Source organism: Bidens hawaiensis, unplaced genomic scaffold, assembly GCF_021521415.1.
Source record: "Bidens hawaiensis isolate Kalapana, Puna unplaced genomic scaffold, B.hawaiensis_p1.1 tig00020955_1, whole genome shotgun sequence".
Classification (NCBI taxonomy): Eukaryota; Viridiplantae; Streptophyta; class Magnoliopsida; order Asterales; family Asteraceae; genus Bidens; species Bidens hawaiensis.
Window position 1 is genome coordinate 3,354 of NW_027493239.1, and position 9,468 is coordinate 12,821.

The 9,468-nt window shown below is 32.7% G+C and overlaps 2 pseudogenes; both read right to left on the bottom strand.

Moving 5' to 3' along the window:
• Positions 1 to 1,787: 1,787 nt before the first annotated feature.
• On the bottom strand, positions 1,788 to 7,657 carry LOC143562396 (nifU-like protein 4, mitochondrial; annotated as a pseudogene).
• LOC143562397 (succinate-semialdehyde dehydrogenase, mitochondrial-like) lies at positions 4,521 to 6,327 on the bottom strand (annotated as a pseudogene).
• Positions 7,658 to 9,468: the final 1,811 nt, after the last annotated feature.

The window sequence follows — 9,468 nt, forward strand, 5'->3', positions numbered from 1 at the left end:
AAAAGGAAAATGCAACTAATCTATTTATTACATACCAATTTATGAATAAATAAATTACACAAGCCTAAGATTATGAATTATTACAACCATATTGAATAATAAACATAATCAACATACACAAACAACAATCAACACATCCAAGGTCTAGGTTTCGGTTATGACACAATCAAACATACCAAATGTTCTAAGCATGCAACCTAAGCAACCAATGCCTAAATTTCATCAAAAAAACGACCCCCCCCCCCCCAAGAGGCTACGGCCACCATCCCCAAAATATTACAATTTTGATATTTCATCATCCAAATGATAAATGGTTTCCTAAGATCTTTCCATGCATGTCAAGATCTTACAAAACCATGAGGGGTAAAATCCACTAAATTTTCGGACCTCCCTTTTCACCCATGAAAAATCCGAAATTTATGAACACAAAAGAAGCATAAGTCCTTGTAACCGGCTCTTGATGCCATTGTTGGGTTTTATACAAGGTTATCAAAGTTTCAAGTTAACCATTTTAACATGAAAACGCAACGGAAGCTTAGATTTTAAAACTTGTTATGAACATACCATTATGTTAAAACTAAAACCCAAAGAACAAGGATCAATATTACAAGAACAAGATGCTCACAAAAGTAAATTGTACCTTCTTATACCTTATGAGAAGATGTAGGTGGATGAAGAAGATAATGTCTTCAAATGGCAAGGTTGCAAAGGAGAAACCCTCAAGCTTTTGATACCCCAAGCTTTTAAACAACAACACCAACTTGTTGCTAGGATTAGAACACTTGAATCAAGCTCACAAAACACCCCCTTTCTTTGGCCAAAGTGGCCGTGAGTTTTGGAGAGGAAGAGAGAGATATTTTTGCACTTGAAATTCAAAAATGGACAAGACACAAATGCATGTGAGTTGAATGGAGGATCAAAAAGAGAGCCCTTGTTAATATGCAAAGAGCATCTAAATTTTGATTGGGTAAAACCACCACCCCCACATGGGTGGCCGGTTTTGTTTGTTTTTCTTTTTTTTTTTTTTTTTTTTGTATTTTGTTTTAACCATTTAAAACATCTCCATTCATTTTATAAAACTCATTTTTATAAAATGTACATACATTTATATAATTATTTAACCAATTAAATAATTAATTTATATAAACAAATTATCCAGATAATTTATTTAAATCCTCAAGTGTGTTTGTTTAGAAAACCAATTTTCTAAACACGTAGTGTTCGGTATTCGTTTAAATGATCAAATCATTAAAGGAATACATTGGTGTCGTCTAGCTTGTTATTGGGTATGACCCGACTTGGATCAAACACAGTTAGCCACATTAGTATAAGTATGTGTCTCGGGTATACGTAATTCCAACAATTTTCACATTTAAAGGACATATACTTGTATATGTTTGGTCCTGATATTTACTTGTAGATATTCAGGAGAGTCATTTACCTGAGAATGTAAAGTAACCGGGGCATTTGGTAACTTTTCTTAAAATCCAAAAACATTGAAAAATGTGAAATATACAAAAATAATAAAAAATTGCTCTTCAAAATGAGTTTTGAAGCAAAAAAGGAAGATGATAGTACATTGATTGTCTTGTTCCAAATTCGGTAAATTGAAGAATAAAAGTCTATTGCTTAATGTTCGGTGTATGGGTAGGTTTTTGAAAATAACAAGTAAGGGAATAAGTGATATAAACCTAAATGTCCATGTTGAAATATGGGTTAGTATTATAGCAAAAGTCTTGGTAATGAAGGCGGAAATGTAATAGCTTGTCATACTCAAGCCTTATGTTTTAGCAGATCACCAAAAATAAAGTATTATAAAGTGCATTAGGTTTCTGGAGCCATGAGGTGTTTATTCGGTTTTCATCTGGGTATTCAAATGAATACTTTAAATCCTGCTCAAGCGAGCGTACCTTTGATAAGTCATTAAACTTGATCGCTATGTACAATTGTACAAAAATTCACTACTGACTTGATCAAAATTGTTAGTCATAAATTGTTCCTCCCTTGCACGCGTCGTAATACCATTAAGAAACAGACCCCAGGCCTAGGGGAATGCGATGTATGCAAGCTGACAGATGCAATCGTGCATACTCATCCTTGGCAAAGGAAATTTGGTGTGATGCTTGATTGTAAAGTTGCTTTGACTACAAAAAGTTTAAAAAAATTGATATGTTGGTTGTAAAGTTTAAGTTAAGGTGGGGTGACATGGTAAATATCATAATAAGCCTGAATCAACATTAGAAACTGATCATGTTCTGATAATATGTGCTTAATTGAACCTTAATCATATCACTGATGCCTCTGAATCTTTTGTTTCAAAAGTTTAAGTGGACAACAATATCCATAACCGACTTAACATCAAACATAATAAAACTGAAAAACCATGATGGAAGAACGGATTGATCAATATGATTCCTTACTCAGATAAAAAAAATATGTGTTTTCATTTTGTTTGGTATCTTAGTTTGATACATTTAGTCTTGTTTACATCTTTTTCTTTCTAAAAACCAAAAAGATTTTACATTTCTGAGTTATTTTCGATTTTGGTGAAAGGTGATTCGGGTCTGGATATCCAAGAATCGGAATCGAGAGATTGTTTTCTGACAAAATTATTCAAAAATGGGAATTAAATGCGTTAATGATTAGATCAAGGTCATTTACTTGGACTTGATTATATTCAAAATATGTGAAATTGACTGTTTGAAAATCAAAGGGCAAAATTGATTCAAATACACTACAAGAAAAGTGACCATCAAGGAATAAATTTTTAGGGACTAATATATTAGTCTCGAATACATGGTATCTAGTACTGATTTATCAGTCATTGATAATATTAGGGACTGGGTTTATATGCCTGATGTTAGTGACTGATAATTAGTTGCCAATACTTTGACACCTTATCTAAGACTAAATTTCAGTCCAAAATGTGTTTAGGAAATATATGGTTGTTGTGAAAATTTATTAACAACTGAATTTCAGTCCCAAATATGTACTGGAAAATTAGTTAAATGCATTGTGACTGATAATGAGTCTCTATCTTAGAAAGAACATATTAGAGACTAGGACTAAACTATTAAAGACTTGTGTTTTAGTCTCAAATACTTGGTATTTGGGACTGTTTTTTTTGTTGCTGATGCATTAGGGACTGATTTTTACACAACATATTTTAGTGACTAATAATCACTCGCGAATATTTAGACACCTTATTAAAGACTAAATTTCAGTCTCAAATATATTTCTCTATAATGAATTAATGGGGAAATTTTCTTAAAGACTAATTTTTAGTCTCTATTATGAGGGAATGTATAGGGACTGAATATCAGTCCTTATTACTTTCAACAAAACATGATGAATTCAGAACTGATACTTAGTCTGAAATTCCTTTTAATGTAGGAAATTATCAGTGACTAATTTTCAATCTCAAATTATGTTAATCAAATTATACCATTTGATAGGAAGTATCAACAACTAAAGATCAATCGCAAAGATCTTTTTTACAATCTTATTCAAGACTGATATTTGTCTTGGGTATATTTAACTCCTCAATATTTGCATTTTTCAAATGGTCTTCTGACTCTGCTAACAAGTGGTAGAACTTTCTGGTATATTTTCAAGATTGATTTTGAAAACCTCTGTTTGTTGATGAAGTCAGGAAGAAGAATTTATAATCTGAGCTCCAATCTAAAAAAGTTATCTTCTCATATTTTGAACTTTAGGGGATGGTTGAGAATGCTTTAATAGAATAAAAGAGAAATACCCAACTTCATAAATCATGGTAAATAAATTTTCCACCCAAAAACTCTCTTTCATATACGCAACCTATTTTATAAATAAATATCCAAACTTTATGTGTTTTAATTATTTAGCAAAGCATCAACGGCATAAAAATGACCCCCCCCAATCATATTTACATTTAAATTATTTCAAATTAGTTAATATCTATTGTAGACTCCTAGTTATTCTCCTGTGTCTTTTCAACTATTTGTGTATATTTGTTCATGTATTAAAATTATTAACGTACGTACATTGAATGAAAGTATCTGATTTCATCATCAAAATCTCTCCACGATCTCTCTAATACTTAATTAATATGGCAAACTCTTCTTTTTCTTCTTACTTGCCACTGTTGCTTCTACTTCATCAACAATAAGTATAAAACTTCTAATCCGTGTTACATTGAAGAAAGTTATATTTAATATATGTAAATATGGTATACTTAGCCCATTAAAAGGTACACCTTCGATCCAGTTCTTTTATGTTCTCCATTGATCTGGTACAAACAGTTCCGACTATACGTTTTGTTTTCATCTTTTTATCCCATCCCTCCCCGCTTTCTCATAATGACAAAACTATCTTTTAAACCAAAAAGAATGTTTAAGATAAAATCATAACTCATTTAACTTTGAGTAAATTTAAAAAAAAAGACCAACTTCATTAGAAGAAACACAGTGAAGAAACACAAAATAACAAAAATCATTTATGATGTAAATGTCTAGATATAAACATCCAGTATTTAACATTCAATGTTTAAGACTACAATCCATTTCAACATCTTCACTAAAACCATTGCCAACTTTAAGGCTCTTAACAACATTTGAGAAGGCATTTACAAATTTGTCATATATGCCTACAAAGATGGAAGTTGCTTGTTATTCAAGAAAGATGCAAATAATAAGGATTTTAGTTTCTTGTTATACCTTCTTGCACAAGTAATCTATTTGCACATATACATGTTTGCCCAGTGTTATAAAATTTAGTTGCCAAATGAAATAATCACATAATAGTATGTGCGTTAAAAAGTTACCATCTTTCTTCAAGATTTTATACATGTAAGTATGTAACCAATGTTTGCAAATATTAGAATATGTGTCACTTACACTCGCTTTTAGTGCCGCTTCCAGGTCAGCATCATCAAAGATTATGAAAGGTGCATTACCACCAAGTTCAAGAGAGACCTGCAATAATCATAGGTTTATAAACATTAAGGATTGCAATAAAGTTTCAGGTAACTGAGAACATAAATTTAAAAAAAGTTACCTTTTTAACAGTCTCAGCCGCACCAACCATTAGTTTCTTTCCAACAGCTGTTGAACCCGTAAAATGTGATCTTTCTTACCTGTGGACTTTCAAGTATAGAACTTCCGATTTTAGTTGCATCTCCCATTACCACATTTAAGACACCCTGTGATTAATTAATAAAATGAAGCAACATTAACTTTTACACAAGGATAAATGTCACCGGTGGATGTTTATAAGACTTACAGGTGGGATTCCGGATTGAAGGACCAGCTCAGCTGCTGCTAAGGCGGTCAAAGGTGTGAGCTCAGAGGGTTTTATGACCACAATACATCCACTGGCAAGAGCAGGTGCAACCTGATATAATATTATTTCAATAATTATCCTTTTGAAACTCTCAAACCGTTCAACCTACTATTTACTTGACTCGTTTGAGATAAAACAAGAATGGAATATTTAAATCGACTCGTTCATAAGTAGTAGTCAATATTTTACCTTCCTGGTAATCATTGAAAAGGGGTAATTCCATGGAGTGATCGCACCAACCACACCAACAAGCTACAAATTGGAGGAATCATTTGGAAATTATAAATCTTGAAATAACATATGCAGATAACAAGTATTGTGTCTTAATTAACCACCTGCTTTAGAACAAACATGAGACGATCTGGCTGTGGTGACGGAAGTATGTCACCATAAACGTGTCTTGCTTCCTCTGCAAAAAACTTAACGTGACCAGCCCCAGCAACAACCTGCACAACTTGAGAATCATAAATGTGCGTTTGTGCTAAAAAAAATGAATAACTATACCAATATTCAGTATGAGTTACAGACTTCTGCAATGGCTTCTTTCAGAGGTTTGCCTTGTTCCAAAGTAATTAGTTGTCCAAGCTCTTCTTTATGTTCAATCAGTATGTTATACCATTTACGTAGGCGAGCACTCCTCTCAGCAGCGGTAAGCTTGCTCCAATCTACCCAACAAATGTGATGAAACGTATTATAATGATAACAACATGATGATGGCTAAAGCTATGTAGCCTATGTTGTAGTTAGTTGTATTATAAGCAACTTGAAGATCATACGGCTAAAAGCGGCGTAAGCTGTAGAAATTGCATCTTTTGTTTCCCTCTCGCCCATGCACACGACCGAAGCTATAACTTCCCCACTAGCAGGGATGTGAACCTACAACAACTAATATGATTAGTGTGTAATCAAATCGAGTAACTAATAATATTTTGCAGCCTATATTCGGAGTTGATATCAAATTATTTTGACAATCATAACCAGTCCAAAATCCTCATAAATGATCATTACGATTTTAATTTGCAATACTCAATTTAGCATACATATCCAAACACCCTATCAAAAATACATGTGTACTCAACAGAATCACATATAGATGTTTATGACAACTACGAATTATTAAGCAATAAGCAAATGACCAAATCAGTATTTATCCTGGGATCATAAACTCCTTTCTTTCATCTTCAATTCCAGAATTTCCATCCAGGTTATCATCCTTAATTTGCAAATTTTAACTTCGCAATGAATCAACCGCTGGTGAAAACTATCCAGTTTGATCGAATTTTAAATTGCTCAAACTCTACATGAATTGCAGCAAATATTAATAACAGCTACCTCTAGCACATAATGCATAAGCATAATTTCAGTTCTTGTTTTCAAAGTGGCAACCGCTACATGTTCCTTGCATTTTTAGCTTCACAACTCCAAATAATCTGTCAAAATTAAAAGTGTTAAATAGACGATATCATATATATTTAAGTTAAATATACAATAACCAGAGTATCAAAGAAGCATACGAATCAAATCCTATGTACTCGATGTCACCACCATCATCCTGCACAACAGGTCGTATCCGAGTTTCCAACAACTCTTTAATCATCACAACAGTTTCTGAGTCATCTTGCAACATTATGTGACAAATGATCGGTAACTATAAAGATCAAATATACACTTAACTACTGCAAAAAAAAACAGTTACTTCATGGATGGTTGTATCCATAGAAGCTGAAGTGGTTGCATCCAGAAAGAGTGGCTGCCCATATGAGTAAAAGTCCATAATTGCTCCAAATATTTTAGGTTTTTGAAATCCCAAGAAGTATCTTCTGACTTTGTCACAGTTACAAAATTTGAACCGAAGAAAACACAAGTAATTCCTGCACCAGCAGCATAATAATGTTAATGTCATTAGGTCATCGATATAACCATGAACACACGAGTATACCAAGATGACCTCACCATCAATTCCATAAAGGGCCTTTGCTAATGGTGAATTCAAGTACCTTGTAATCTTGCATAAACTCATAGTGCAAATGTTTTTGGGTTTGCTAGCAGCATTTTAAAACTGATCTAACCCGTCTCGTGTTCCATTGTCCACTTTGATGCAAAATAAATAAACTTTTGGTCAAAAGAAGTGAAATAAAACCCAAATTTTCCCCAAATTTAGGATCTATTTTAAATTAAACACAAATGGAAACCAACTGATGTTATATCACCGATTCATGTAACAATGACTACTAAAAAAACTGGAAGGCTCAAAAGGTATGTGCGTTATAAGTTCAACATAAAACGAAACATGTCCAACTCAAGTCAATCAAAATTGCACAAATGCTTTCAAAGTTTAACAAGTAAAAAAAACAAACCGTTCGTTAGCATCCATGTTAACTTGCAGGGCGATATCATATCAATAACCTTTGCATTCTAAGTAACACAAGCTTATAAATTAAGTTCCTTCGGAATCCAACCATATTATAGACCTGAAAACACATTATAGTCTGGTTAGTAAATCGCTAAAACATAATTGTTTAAAATATAACAATAATTTGTTAAATTCATGTTTTAAAGTAGTAATATTCTACAAAAAGTTAATTTATTCGTTTCCAAGTTAAATACGACGTGTTCATGTAAATTAGCATATATATGTGAAACTTAAATAAACAAAACTTACGAAATTTATTTGCTTACCATCACAAATCATCATCGTCTGACTCAACACTATTAATCTCATCATTGGAATTTTCGGTGTCTGAAACACCCAGGTGTGACTCTGAACAAAATTCTTCCATACTATGATTAGAGTCAGTTATCTCATCATCAACAAAATCATCAATAATGCCATTAGAACCCTTTTCATCAACATTTTCAATAATTTCTTCTATAATATCTTCTTGGAGAAGGTCGACTTCTTCTAATAAATCTTCTGCATTCTTGTGTTCTGGAATATCCCACAAGTTTCTGTGGGCAATTCTTTCAATGATTTTCCATTGTGAATTTGGTTTAAGTGCATCATTTATATAAAATACTTGTTTAGCCTGGTTTGCCAAAATAAAAGGATCTTCCTTATAAGAATTATGGGACGTGTCAATGCTTATGAAATGATGTTCAAATATTACGTGTTTCCTCCGACGATCAGTATCAAACCATGTGCGTTTGAATAAAACAACACGATAGCATCTTATAAATGAAATCTCAATGACTTCATCAAGATATCCTTAATAATCGTATTCGACATCATTATGAATGCCATGGACCATAACTCCACAATTTTGTGTTTTCCTACGATCATCTCTTGACTTAACTAAAAATTTAACTCCATTCACTATGTATCCCTTTTGTGATAAAACTCGGTTATCAGGAGGGCAAGACAATGCATATAATTCTTCATTCATTTGGGATGGATTTAGCGAATACGCATCTCGAATCTGTTCGTAATTTTTTACATAGTAATCATGTCTTTAGAGTGCAATACCAAATATAAAGTACAGTAAGTAAACTGAAAGTAATTGTTACCCGTTTAGCAAACCAATCCGTGAATGTAGACCGTTGCATCTCGGAAAAATATGATGATTCAGGATGTTTCCTTTGTAAAAACTGTAAGTGTTCTCTGTCATTTGTAAATAAATATCAGTTTATTAACATGTGACATTTGATACTAATTCACTACCAAAAATATATAAAATAAAAAAATGAGAATAAAAACTTACTCTAAGTACGGTTGAACTTCATGGCGATTGTTAAAGATAAACCATATTGCTTTCTTCAGAAGAATACTAGAAAGGTTATAAACTTCTTTCTTCCCAATACCTCGATCATTTACCCTAAAAATATCCAACACAAAGCTTCGAGCATAACTAGAAGTTTTGTCATCGTTTCTGCCATGTTTCTCCAACTTTGATTCAACACCTCGTAAATAGTGAACAAAAATTTATAGCTTCTTCTACAACATAACCTTCTGCAATTGAGCTTTCAGGTTTAGCTTTGTTTCCAACATATCTCTTTAAATGTCCAAGGTATCTTTCGATCGGATACATCCACCTTGATTGCACTGGTCCACCTAAAATTGCCTCTTGAGGAAGATGCACACACAAATGCACCATAACTATATAAAATGACGGGGGAAATATCCGTTCAAGCTTGCACCAAATCTTAGCT